General features: G+C 30.6%; 1 long non-coding RNA gene across 4 annotated transcripts; it reads right to left on the reverse strand.

The window, feature by feature from the left end:
- Positions 1-213: 213 nt before the first annotated feature.
- LOC133693929 (uncharacterized) lies at positions 214-7910 on the reverse strand. Of its 4 annotated transcripts, XR_009842204.1 has the most exons (6): positions 7774-7910; positions 7061-7149; positions 6911-6979; positions 5620-5861; positions 5182-5282; positions 214-412 (listed from the first exon to the last, which is right to left on the reverse strand). It is a non-coding gene; the product is annotated as an uncharacterized LOC133693929 (long non-coding RNA). The 4 variants fall into 4 exon arrangements; XR_009842201.1 differs by lacking the exon at positions 6911-6979; XR_009842202.1 differs by having other exon boundaries at positions 6911-7149.
- Between the last annotated feature and the right edge of the window lie 5327 nt (positions 7911-13237).

Raw genomic sequence — 13237 nt, forward strand, 5'->3', positions numbered from 1 at the left:
AGATGAAGACAAGCAACGATAAATCATAAAAAGACGTCGAACAAACTTGCTACAGGAAGAGAGGTGATGGCTGATGAGACCTCCAAAAACAAGTTAGATGATGATACAAGAGAGATCGCACTTTCTGATTAACTCCTCTTGACTTGTTCAGTCGTCCAAAACGCCTAAAATGCACACACACAGACTATAGGGATTCCACCCCCACCCCCCCACCCCCCCCAAAAAAAAAAAAAACGATGAGGCACACACTGTGCAACACATTAGGTGTCAGTAACCATCATGACCTGCAAGGCAAAGCAGCAGCTTTTCATACAACTCGTTATCAAAGTTGGTGCGAGGGGGATGCTAAATCATCTTCCCTTCAGATGTGTGCAATGGAAGGTCCATGCAGACTAGTAAAGTCCCAAAAATTCTGCGAGGACAACATAAACAAGACAAACAAAATCAGCCAACTCTGGAGACTTGAGTAAACGATGAGACTTAAATTCTGACTAAAACCTTTAAGCTAAGTATTAGCCTGCTATTAAGTTGAGTAGGAGGGAAAGCACACTGTTATCACTCAATAACATCAAAATGCTCTAGCAAAGATAAAAACATTTGCAATTTTAGATTCTCTGTCACCTCTTTGGATGCTTCTGCAATAAATCGGTGAGGACAAACTTGAAACTGTTTACCTTGACACAAGACAACAGAGAAACCTCTATAAACATTGCTTCCTAAAAGGCCATCTAAAAGTTCAAAACATTTGTCTGTTTCAGTCACCCAATCCAATGAATGCTTTCCATGGAGCAAGAACTTTTATTTGCTATGCAATCTCCCCATGCACTCAACTCACCATACAGAAACCGAATCAAGCTCCTATTTGGAAATGGACTGAGCATGAAAAATTAGGTCATCAATCCGACACTGCCTCATTGGGTAGAATTTGAAGGCAGTCCTGCTATTTAGCATTTTAGGAGGGGGAGTTTCAAAAGTCATTTTTTATGAATGACCACTCTCAAGTTTTCCAACTTGCATCTATGAGATGGTCGGACCTTGCAAGACCAAAGCTTTCATCAAAGATTTATGTGTGTGGCATACAAGTGCAGAGAGACAGTTCACAAGAGAATCAGCCAGGAGCCAAAAAAGTGATTGGCCTAGGGCTGTGCAGTGTCCAACAATTGTGACACGCATGCTTGGATTGCCAACTGGCATCAATCGTCTTGTGCTTCAGTTGACCCTTCTGTTACTGATGAGTCCATGACTCCTCAACTAGTAGCTCCAATTACTAAATAGTCACTTGGCAGGGTATCTCATGCCACTCAATTTTCTGTTCCTCTTACTCTGCTTCAAGATCACTGAAGTTACATTACAATCCCCGTATTTTTAATGCAGCAAAATTCTTAAATTTCTACAAAATATAGTGTTTTAATTTTTTCCAGCCAAAAACCAGCTTCATTGGACCATTTTTGAAGGTATTGTTAAAGTAAGCAATATATTATGATTAACTACCCTGTGGAATATATTATGGAAATGAATACTCAAACATACATATTTTGCAAGGACATGACAGTGAAACATAATTAAGATAATGCTTCAATTAGTATGAATATCCAATCATGTTGATGCAGGGAAAAAAGAAGCTATTAAAAAAAGAAGATAAGAATTAAAAGCAAAGAAAGAGATAAAAAAAAGCCAGAAAAGATAAGAATGGGGATTGAAAAAGTTTGCAACTCCGTAATTTTTATTCAATTCATCAAAAACTGTCTTACAAGCTGAAAGAAAAACATATAAATAGCATAATCTTAAAACATCCAATTATTAGCCTCAGCCCATCAATTAAAATTGTCTAACATAAATAACCCAAATAAATAAAACAAAACAATGAAATATGCTTAGTCTCCCAACTAAAAGGTGACAAGCTAGGTTATTTTATGTCGTCCTCGTCCATATACTCGTGTAATTTGTAGTGTGGGTCTGGTGTCCCCACCACATGTCCCAGTAAATCATATGGATTTGATAGAATATCAAGTTTCTATTTATGCATCACATGTTTGATTGACTATAATTTGAAATTTTAACTTATACAAGCCCAAAGTCATTTCATATTTCAAATTTCTGAAGTCTGTATCATAAAATCAGTTAATTGAAGAAAGTATAACTGAACAAAGTTATTCCCTAACTTCTTCCTCTTACGTTGATGTCTTAACAGGATAAACTAACCAAACTATCCTAGTAAAGAATCTACTACATTTGTACATTGTATGTCACCCACCTAGTTAAATTTTGAGCTCAAATTACCCGATCAATATTGATAAGATTAGAATCATTAAATCTTCAACTTTAATTTATAAAGCCAATAATTATGTTAACAATATACCATTGCAATTGAAAGAGGTCTAAAATGAAGCAGCGTAGAGTGTGGATAAAAGCTAGAGTTCTCAAACTCAAAGATTACAGGCCTAAACTGTATAACTTTAGAGTAAACTCTCTAGTGTTTTATTAATAGTCTGAATTCGATGATCTCTCCCACTAGAGTAACCAGTAAGATTGTTCTTCTACTCAAAACATCAGCAACTCTATTCTGATATCAATTGACGGGGCATATAGCGTGGATAAAACTAGAGTTCTCGAGTCTTAAAGTTACAAACCTAAGCTATAGAAAAATTTAGAGAAAACTCTATAGTGTTTAATAAAAAATCTGCATATTCTTAATCCAATGATCTCTCTTCTTAGAGTAATCAACAATGTTGCTCTTCTACTCAAAACATCAACAACTCTATTCTGAACTTCAACCGTATATAGAATTTTGATTGGAAACCGTTGTAAGTAAGTGATTGCATGCAAGTTATTACTTATTCTCCTTCGATTATGTAAAAATTTCAACGCCTCATGGTCAGAATACAACACAAACTCCTTACCAATCAAATAATGCTCCCATTTCTTAAGAATTCCAAAAACAACATAGAACTCTTTATTGTATATGGACCACTTTAATCTAGCATCACTCAACTTCTCATTAAAAAATGTCATGGGTCTCTACTCTAAGGATAAAACTCCACCAATCCTGACATCACAGGCATCACATTCTACCTCAAACAGTTTATCAAAATCTAAAAGTGTAAAAACCAGAGCTTTGCTTAATAACGATGTCCTGGTTCTCCATATTTAAAGCATTTGGCTATCATGGCTTGGCATGGTGAATTTAGTCGTTTTATGTGGGATTACTTCCTCCGAGCTAAGGCTGAAGTTTTTTTTAGTTTTTAAGCAATTTCTTGCACTTCTTGAACTCAATTTTCTGCCAGCATCAAGGTCTCGCACTCTGATTCTAGCGGTGAATACATGTCTAATGAGTTTTAAGGCTTTCTTCAAAGTAAAGAAATCATCTCTCAACGTTCTTGTCTTTCAACACCACAGCAAAACGGTGTAGCTGAGAGAAAAAATCGGCACTTTCTTGATGTAGTAAAAACTCTTGCCTTTAACACCATATTCCTTGCCTTAAAAAGTGTAAACAACATTTGTACTCCGATCTTAACTTGGATTATTGGTTTTCACCCTCTCATAAACCTTGCAGCCTATTGATTCTCTATCTGGTGGAGCTTGTTACATTTTGTCGGCCTTTGAAATTCAATTGTATACTCATTGACAAATTTATTACCTTGTGAACAATCTCAATACCGCTAGAACAAATATCGCTCATAGTCAAGAGGAAAGAATCTCTCATGCAACAACCGCCTTATACATGTCTATGACATAATAGGTTGTCTTCCTTCTTTTAAACATGTACATGTCTATCGTTTCCACCAGGAAGAAGCTCCACCCTTTAAGTTATATACGACCAATTTCACTATCTTCTCTTCCAAGAAACCTGAGTACTTTTTAGCCCTATCACATTCAGCGACCCAATCAAGAAATCCTTCTGTGTTCAAATCTCCATTAAATGCCGAGATTTTTATCTTGATGCTAAAATCAATGTGTTTGTTGTAGTAGTCTGTCTTTGAATGCTGAAGTCCTATAACCCCCATCAAATGTATCCACCAGCACCCTCCATATGGACAACTAGTTGTCTAGATGGATCTTCAAAAATAGGTCTAAGATTTGGCATGCCTCAAGGTAAGTCTCCAGGTAAATTCTTCTTCTCTTCATGATCCATGTTTGTATTACCCATTAGTCAAGCTAAATTTGTTATGGTTTGCTCCAAATTAGACTTCTGTTCTCAACTATCAAGGTTTTGCTTCTGAGCCCGTATAACGCCTGAGAGGCCTCCACTCCTGCATTGTAAAGTGGGTTGCTATCATCTTTGTTCATCAAAGAAGCTCACCTGTTATGATACCAATTGACGCGATGTACAGAATGGATAAAAGCTAGGTTCTCAACCTCTAAGGTTATAGACCTAAACTATAGAGAAATTTAAAAAAAAAATCTCTAGCATTTTATTAAAAGTCTGAATAATAATCTTGATCTTAAAATAAACTAGACATCCTTATTTATATTAATCCTAAAACTTTCTTTAGGAAATGATTTCTAATTAAAACTAAACCCTTTATAAGAAATGATTTCTAATTAAAACTTACATAATTAATAGAATCTATCTAGCATTAGGATACCTAAATAGTAAAATACTAATTAAAAATAATTAATTAAAATCCAAAATTAACTAGAAAAATAATTAAAACATCAACTTCGGGTTGCATATCAAATGCTTCTGGGTTTCTTCTAGGTTTGGTCTTGTTTATTTGATTCATAAATTTAGTTGTAACACGCCACACGCCACACGTCATAAAAGAATAGCTAAGAACTCAGTGACTATTATCTTGACATTTTAAATCAATGAGAAGCCTAGTGATGACAATCACTTATGGAGGTTTACATCTCGGCATATGGCAGAACTAGGAAAATTTTGTTTTTCTATTCAGAAACTAATTATGAGCTACATCTAATTTTTTGGCAACACTATATTGTTGAGAGTATAGCTGATCTAAAGAACTTTGAAATTTCTTAGATGGAAGGTTTATTGATCATGGAAACTACTCCCATAAAGGTCATATGGTACACACCCCTTTGTAACCGAAGCAAATGGAGCACCTAACATAAAAAGGGTGTCTCTTACATATGGGAGAAGCAATAAGGCAAGTAGAACTTGTAATATTGAAGCAACAAGACTAATCTTTGAACTATAGTTTTAGCTTTCATCTGACTTACCATGTCCTCTCAGCATTGCAGGTAAGGAAATGTTGAATCATCTTTTGTTCAGGCATATGCTTACATGAGGTCCAAAGTAGACCGGTGAAAACCTCAAAATTCTGCTAGTCCAGCATAAACAAGCAAAAACAGAGTAAGCCACTTCTGGATTCATTATCAAAATGATGACGATGGCATTTGATACTATTTTACTTTCTCTCATAGGGTACAAAATCTATCTAACTGCTTGTTACAAGACTATCAAAAAGTTTCATGTGAATATATTCTAATGGTTGTTGCCATGGAGCAAACACCATTATTTTCCATACAGCATGCTATCACTGCTTAATTCAATTCAATTAAGTCTCAATCCAAACTAGATGGAGTTGACTACATGGCTTCTCCTCCAACAAATTCTGTTATGGGTTAGACTTTCCGTAAGTTAATGTGTTAACATACCGCAATGCTATCACTGCACCCCACATAATTTTTGGTATCCTCACGTGCTGCCTCAAATTTTTCAATTTGATTACTCTCCTCCACTGGTGGATCCATGGGTCAACACTAAGTACAGTTAAACCATTTCAAACAATCTGTGTTATCTTGTCCGTAGTGGTGTCACAGGCACTTTACTGCTGATGTACTCATTTATTTATACATTCCTTGTTGATGGTGAGTAAAAGACTTCTCAAAAGGAGACACTGAAACGAAAAAATTCCATAAAGAAATTGCAAATGTACACTTGTGAAGATAAATGTGTGTATGTGCGTGCATCCATGATAGAGTCCAGCAACAAACAAGAAAACCAGGTAGTTGTGACAAAAATTGACATGATTCAACCTAGGGTCAGTAGCCATCAATTTGGACGGCCTATTACATGATAAGAATGCCAACTGGCACTAATCTTTTATTGACTCTTCTGGTTAGTGATGTGTCCATGTCAAGGCAAGGGCAATCTTTGTGAAAGATTAGCTCCTAAAAATAAATAGTTACTGCATGAGTTATCTTAGTCCACTTGCTCCTAATTTTATTGAATCTATAGTCCATATGATCCATACTTTTTTTATGAATTAAGCAGAGATTCTTCTGGTTTTCACCAGCAAAAAACTTACATCATCAATTTTTTCTTAGTGAAACTATAACAGTACGAGATGCATTACAGTTTTATAAGGATACATCAAAATACAATATATTATTCAGGTCATGGGAGCTAAACATGCAATTGATGCTGTTCTCAGCTTATATCCGTGCAAGTGTGCAACCATGTCTTTATAAGTAACTTCAACTATGTTTTGAAACTTGGATTTTTAACAAGGTCATTCGATTTCATTGTTTCTACTTCTTAAGATAATTCTTATGTTGATTTGGACAACAGAAGATGGAGGTGAATCAATGAGTAACTTCTTCCCAAACAACTACTTCATTATGTTGATGCCTTACCGTAAAAAAGAGAATTGAAACATTCTTTCGAGCATCTTACATTGTATCTACCATAATGCCACCCACAAAATTTTTGGAAACTCAAGAAATCGTGACAAAGATGACACAATCAACCAATATCAAGACATATCTTATTGATAAGAAAAGAATCATTTTATTAACTTGAAGAAGTATCTTCATGATGCAAATCATCGTGTTAGACAACAATATAAAGGAAAGGTGATAGCACGCAGTCATAAAAGTTTTTCAAACTTTTTCCATGTAAATGATAACTAATTTCTTCTTGCTATTGAATCACAAGATGACTTACTACTACTTGATTTCAAAATTGACAGCCATTTTATCTCTGTATTACTTTCCGGGACAGGTGCATTCCTCCCTTATCAAAGAAAGAAGCCATTTTCTCACTTCAAGACAGCACTCAATAATGGCAGGAATAAGAATAATTAAAATATTTTACCCTTTCACCACAAAGCTTCCTCTCGGAAGCCCTCCAACAAAGGATTCATGCTTTCTGTAGAATTTCTTCTGTGTTCACCTCACATAGAACTGCGACAAAGAAATTCTGTCAGCTTATCTAGAAGTAAACATCGTAGGGCCACAGTTTGAACAAACACAAGAAAAGTATAGGTGATAGTGAAGCATGCTAATGGCCATAACGTGCCAATAAAATAAGTCAAACAAGAAAAAAAGTTTTAAATAATTACGAAATCAGCATTGCAATGTTCAGCGTCGATGGTATTCTCAGACAAAGACAAATGATCCATTCATGGTTTCATAACTTGCATCAAATGGTATAAATTCCCATTTTTAAATGTCTCATAAGTTTTGAATAGAAAATCCATTTACATAGCGTAAAATTAATAGTTTGGAAAATTTCCCAATTCCTGATGACTACAACAACGCACTCACAATAAACCTAACAAGTAATAGTGAATAATCCCAAAAAAATGACCAATTCAACAGAAATAAATAAATAAATAGATAACATTAGATTAAACAAATAGATCATCAGCATCATTGTTTCCGTCACCAGTATTAACTGAAATGAAAAGAACTACAAATGCAAAGAGATTTTGAAGCTGCTGCAATATATGGATGGGATTAAGCTGATAGAAAGGAGATTATCGGAGATTAATTAAGCTAATCAAGTAAAAGAATAGCATTAATTACCAGTTATTGGTAGTAATAACGGTCAGTTTCTGCAGAAGTTTGACTGGGTAAGCAGAACTTTTGTTCGCTTTGAAACGACATCTGCGTTCTGTACTAGAGAAAAGCAGCCGTACAGAGAATTTTTTTTTTTTTTTTTGTAAGCGGGCTGCTTACGAGCACAGACCTTAACTCCCTGGAACTTAGCCAATAGTTAGCCCAGCCCACAAACAATTGCCCGGCACTATTCACGAGCATTGAAACGGACAGATGCTTTTTCACGATAGCGAAAAGCCATTTTGCTACCGGTTATTTGCTGACAGTTAATTGAAATTACGAAGTTGTTTTTTAAACTATTTATTATTTTAAATAATGTAATTTTTATATTTAAAAAATTATTTTTTATATCATTATATTAAAATAATCTGAAAATATAAAAAAAATATTAATTTAAAATAAATAAAAAAAATTATTTTTTAAAAAAAAACTTTGAAATGCAAAAACATATGCGCTTTGATTATTGTGGAATCAAATTTTTTTTAAGGTGTTTTGCACATTATTATTGTGTTCGACTATATTATTTAAAGGGTATTTGAGAGTATGATAATAATTATTTTTTAAAATATATTTTATTTAAAAATGTATTAAAATAATATTTTTTTATTTTTAAAAAAAAAAATTATATCAGCCTATCAAACAATATAAAACCAAGAAAAAAAATCAAATTTTTTCCAACCTCTATTTTGAAACACAACATCAAATGAAGGCTTAAGACACCAATCTCTAGTAGCTTTTATTTTTCATCAAATTATATATGAAAATTCGATTAGTCAGTTAACTAGTTTTTTTGTATTTTACATTGGTTTAATTATGCAATTACTTTTCAAATCTTGATTTTATAAAAACTAAAATAATTTATTTTTAGTTATTTTACATGTAATAATTCATCTCACGGTAGTTTTAACAAAACACATATTTATTTTAATTTTTTTTTAAAACCACAATTAAAAGTGTTTTTTTACTATAATTACAAAAATTACCACAATACTAAAAATATACTGAAACAATGTTTATTTTTGTAATGGCTTCACGCTTTTAAGAAAATAAAAAAAATACTTTAAATTAAATTTTTTATATTTTTAAATAATTTTAGTGTATTAATATTAAAAATAAATTTAAAAAATTAAAAAATATTATTATTATATATTTTAAAATAAAAAATATTTTAAAAAATAATCATTTTTACGGTATCAATCCGTCACGCTATCAATCATCACCTAAACCCACAATGTAGCTTTTTTCAAGCAATCCTCCATTATTGTAATTTTGACAAATTTGGTTTTTGGCGGTGCAGCTGTCTTTTTATTTCTCTTTATTAATAGAAGATCTAAATTTTTAGCTAAACCAGAAGAAACAAACAAAGAAAAAAAGTAAAAAGCTTTCGCTTTCTCTTTCCCTAGATCTCAGGCCACCTAGAACCGGAGACCCTCTGGTGGAAATTGCAAGTCTTGATTATTGGGTTGTCCACTTAGGTAGGGATAGCAACGGATAAGGTCGGAGTGGGTTTTTTATACACCCAACACAGCACATCCGAACCCATTATCTACACCCGATATGATCAGGTTGAGTAAGAGCGTGTTTGGCAGTGTGATTGCGGGTGCTTTTCAAATAACTTTTCGTGCCAAAATGCATGCCAATGATGTTTTTTTATTTTTTAAAAATTATTTTTGACATCAACACATCAAAACGATCCAAAACATACAAATCATATTAAATTTTAGCAAAAAAAAAAATTCAAATTTTTTGGGAACACAACCGCAGCCACGTTCCCAAACGGGACCTAAAGCGTTCTAACCTCTTTTCATGTTTTTTTTTTAAATCTCTTTTAAAAATAAAATCACATCTTCAAAATTTATGCAAGGATTCTCACATGCTCGGTAGTTATATTTTTCCATGTTGTATTTAAGTTATCAATACTAAATATGATTTAAAAATATAAAATTACATTATTCAAGACTCTTTTATGTTTAAAAATCATCTATATAGTGTTAAATTATATGCTTGTTATTTACCAGGTTTATTTATATTATTATTTTTAAATTATATCTACTACCCAACTCGTACCCTATACCGTGTGATATTTGGTAAAAAGATATCATATGACAGTAAGAAAACCAACATAATAATTTTACATATTTTTAATTAACAATAATAATTAATTATCATTATTGTCATGTATACATGGTTAAAAAAATAAACATTAATTATAAAGTAAAGTTAGAAACTTAATTTTTAATCTTAATAGAGCAAAATTTAGTTAAAAAATAAAGATTATATGATTAGATTTGTTTTACGAGGAAAGGATTGTGGTAATTACATATATTAACATAAAAAAAAAAAAAAAAAAAAACATAGTTAAGATATCACACCGGGCAAACCTTTCGCCTGCCTCTACTCCTGCCCCGCTTTAAATGCTGATAAAATTAAGTAAGAATAGTAGAATACAATGCAACTAGATTTTGGGTCTGCACTCTATTGCGGTCTTGATATTTATATTTTTTTTATTGATTAAAAAAAAATGTTCAAGCAATGTTTTAAAAAATAATACTCGAGGAATAGACCTAATAAATGAAAAAACAGGAAACTTGTAAAAACAACAAAAAGACTTAAGATAACTTTAGATTATTTTGAAATTATCAAAAAATTCATATAAAAAATTGATTAAAAAAAAAAGCAAAACCTAGCCACTAATAATATAAAAACGATGAATGATTAAATTGAAAAAACACAAGCTTAGAAAAACAAAAACAAAAAAATCAAGTAAACATAGGTGAACCTTTTAAATCTAAACTAGGGTCTCAAACTCGCAACTTATTTAATTCTAAACTTAGATTGAATCAATAAGCTTAATTTCGAATCAATTTAATAGTAATTAGCCAAAGTATATTCAAGAAAGAACAACAAGGAAAAATACCATAAAAAACCTTGGTTATTTTTTAAATTAGTGAAGAATCTTATAGAAAATAAATAAATAAAATAACAAAGCTCGGTCTACAACTGAATAAATATTGAAACATAAAACTTAAAAAATATAACTTTAAAAAATAAAATAAAATAAAATAAAAACAAGCGAACCTGAACAAACTTTACAAACCTGAGTTAATTTCTAAAACGCAAAGCTCATTAAAAAGCTCAATTTCCAAACAATTCAAAATAGAATTATCAAATCAAAAAAATATCAATTTAAAAAATTTATCAAAACACTCCTAAATGATAATTTTGTTAATTTTAAACCCATAGATAATTAAGTAATTTAACTTTAATAATAAATATATATAAAAGACATTAAATCCCATGGGCTTAAGCCATCATTATTTTTTTTGTTCATGAGGTATTTAAGCAATTTAACTTTTCTAAAAAATTAAAAAGAATAATTCATCCATAAACAATTAAAAAATGACATTGAATCATGATAACAAGATCATCATGCCCTCAAATCACAATTTAATGTATTTTCAAGTCAGTGACATATTTGTCATAACATTATTTTATTGAATAGTTTTCACTAGTTTGCATTGCAATGTGGATCGGGTCAAAATAATTTTAATATAAAAAATATCTAGCGCTACTAATATTTTTTAAAGTAAAAACTGTTTTTAAATCACATGGAGATTGACCCGATGTAACATAGATAATTTGATGGGTCTAGAGGCACCCTGAATGACTAGTAAAAGCATAGTTTGACTCAAAATAAATATTAAAGATAACATTTTTTATAAATATTGAAACGATAGCATATTTGATTTATTTTGATCAATACGGGTTAATCTATCAATTCGCATGTCGAGTTATGAGACTATAATAACCCAATGGAAACCAAATAAAAACAAACTATGAAGTGTAATTTCCAATAAATCTAACATTGGAGAATGAAATTGAAAAAAAATACACAATTAAAAAAATGACTAGAAAAAACGACTCGAGTTAACTTGTCAAACTCCTATCCTAGATCATAAAACCGGAATAACCCAATAGGAAGCAAATTGAAATAAATTACGAAATTTAATGCTCAATTAACCCAGTGTTGAAAAATAAAATTAAAAAAATTGATAAAAAAATAGCAAAAAAACTGAAAGAAATTAACCTAAGTTAATCCGTCAAACTCATGACTTGAGTCATGAAAGGAGGATAATCTCATAGAAACTTAAACATATCACGAAATCTAATTCTTAATCAATTCAATATTAAATGATGGAAGTGATAAAAAAATTAAAAAAAAAATTGAGTCAACCAAGTTAACCCATCAAACTCGTGTTCGAGTTTTGAGATCGAGATAACTTTATAAAAAAAAATTAAAAAATATTATGAAGTTCAATTCTCGATAAACTTACTTGAAAATAGTTAACACATTGTTTAAAGGGCGTTTGAGAGTGTGATAATAGATATTTTTTAAAGTATTGTTTACTTGAAAATGTATTAAAATAATATTTTTTTTATTTTAAAAAATATATTTTTAATATTAGCATATCAAACAATATAAAAACAAGAAAAAAATTCAAAATTTTTCCAACCTCTATTTGAAACACAATATCAAATGAAGGCTTAAGACAATGATCTCTAGTAGCTTTTATTTTTCATCTAATTACATATGAAAATTAGATTAGTTAGTTAACTAGTTTTTTTGTATTTTACATTGGTTTAATTATGCAATTACTTTTCAAATCTTGAGTTTATAAAAGCTAAAATAATTTATTTTTTAGTTATTTTACATGCAATAATTCATCTCACGGTAATTTTAACAAAACACATATTTATTTTAAATTTATTTTTTAAAACCATAATTAAAAGTGTTTTTTTACTATAATTGCAAAAGTTACCACAACATCAAACATACACTGAGACAATGTTTGTTTTTGTAATGGCTTTGCGCTTTTAAGAAAATTAAAAAAATTGCTTTAAATTGATTTTTTTTATATTTTTAAATAATTATAATGTATTGATATTAAAAATAAATTTTACAAACTAAAAAAATACTATTATAATATATTTTAAAATAAAAAATATTTTAAAAAATAATCATTTTCACGATATCAATCCGTCACGCTATCAATCATCACCTAAACCCACAATGTAGCTTTTTTCAAGCAATCCTCCATTATTGTAAAATATATTATAATAATATTTTTTTTAAAATGACTATAATATATTGTAAAAACCTGTATAATTTCGCATGTCGAGTCATGAGACTATAATAACCTCATGGAAACAAAAAAAAACAAACTATGAAGTGTAATTTCCAATAAATCTAACATTGAAGAATGAAATTGAAAAAAAAATACACAGTTAAAAAAATGACTAGAAAAAACGACTCGAGTTAACTTGTTAAACCCCTATCCTAGATCATAAAACCAGAATAACCCAATAGAAAGCAAATTGAAATAAATTACGAATTTAAATGCTCAATCAACCCAGTGTTGGAAAATTAAAT

This window comes from Populus nigra, chromosome 5, assembly GCF_951802175.1.
Source record: "Populus nigra chromosome 5, ddPopNigr1.1, whole genome shotgun sequence".
Classification (NCBI taxonomy): domain Eukaryota; kingdom Viridiplantae; phylum Streptophyta; class Magnoliopsida; order Malpighiales; family Salicaceae; genus Populus; species Populus nigra.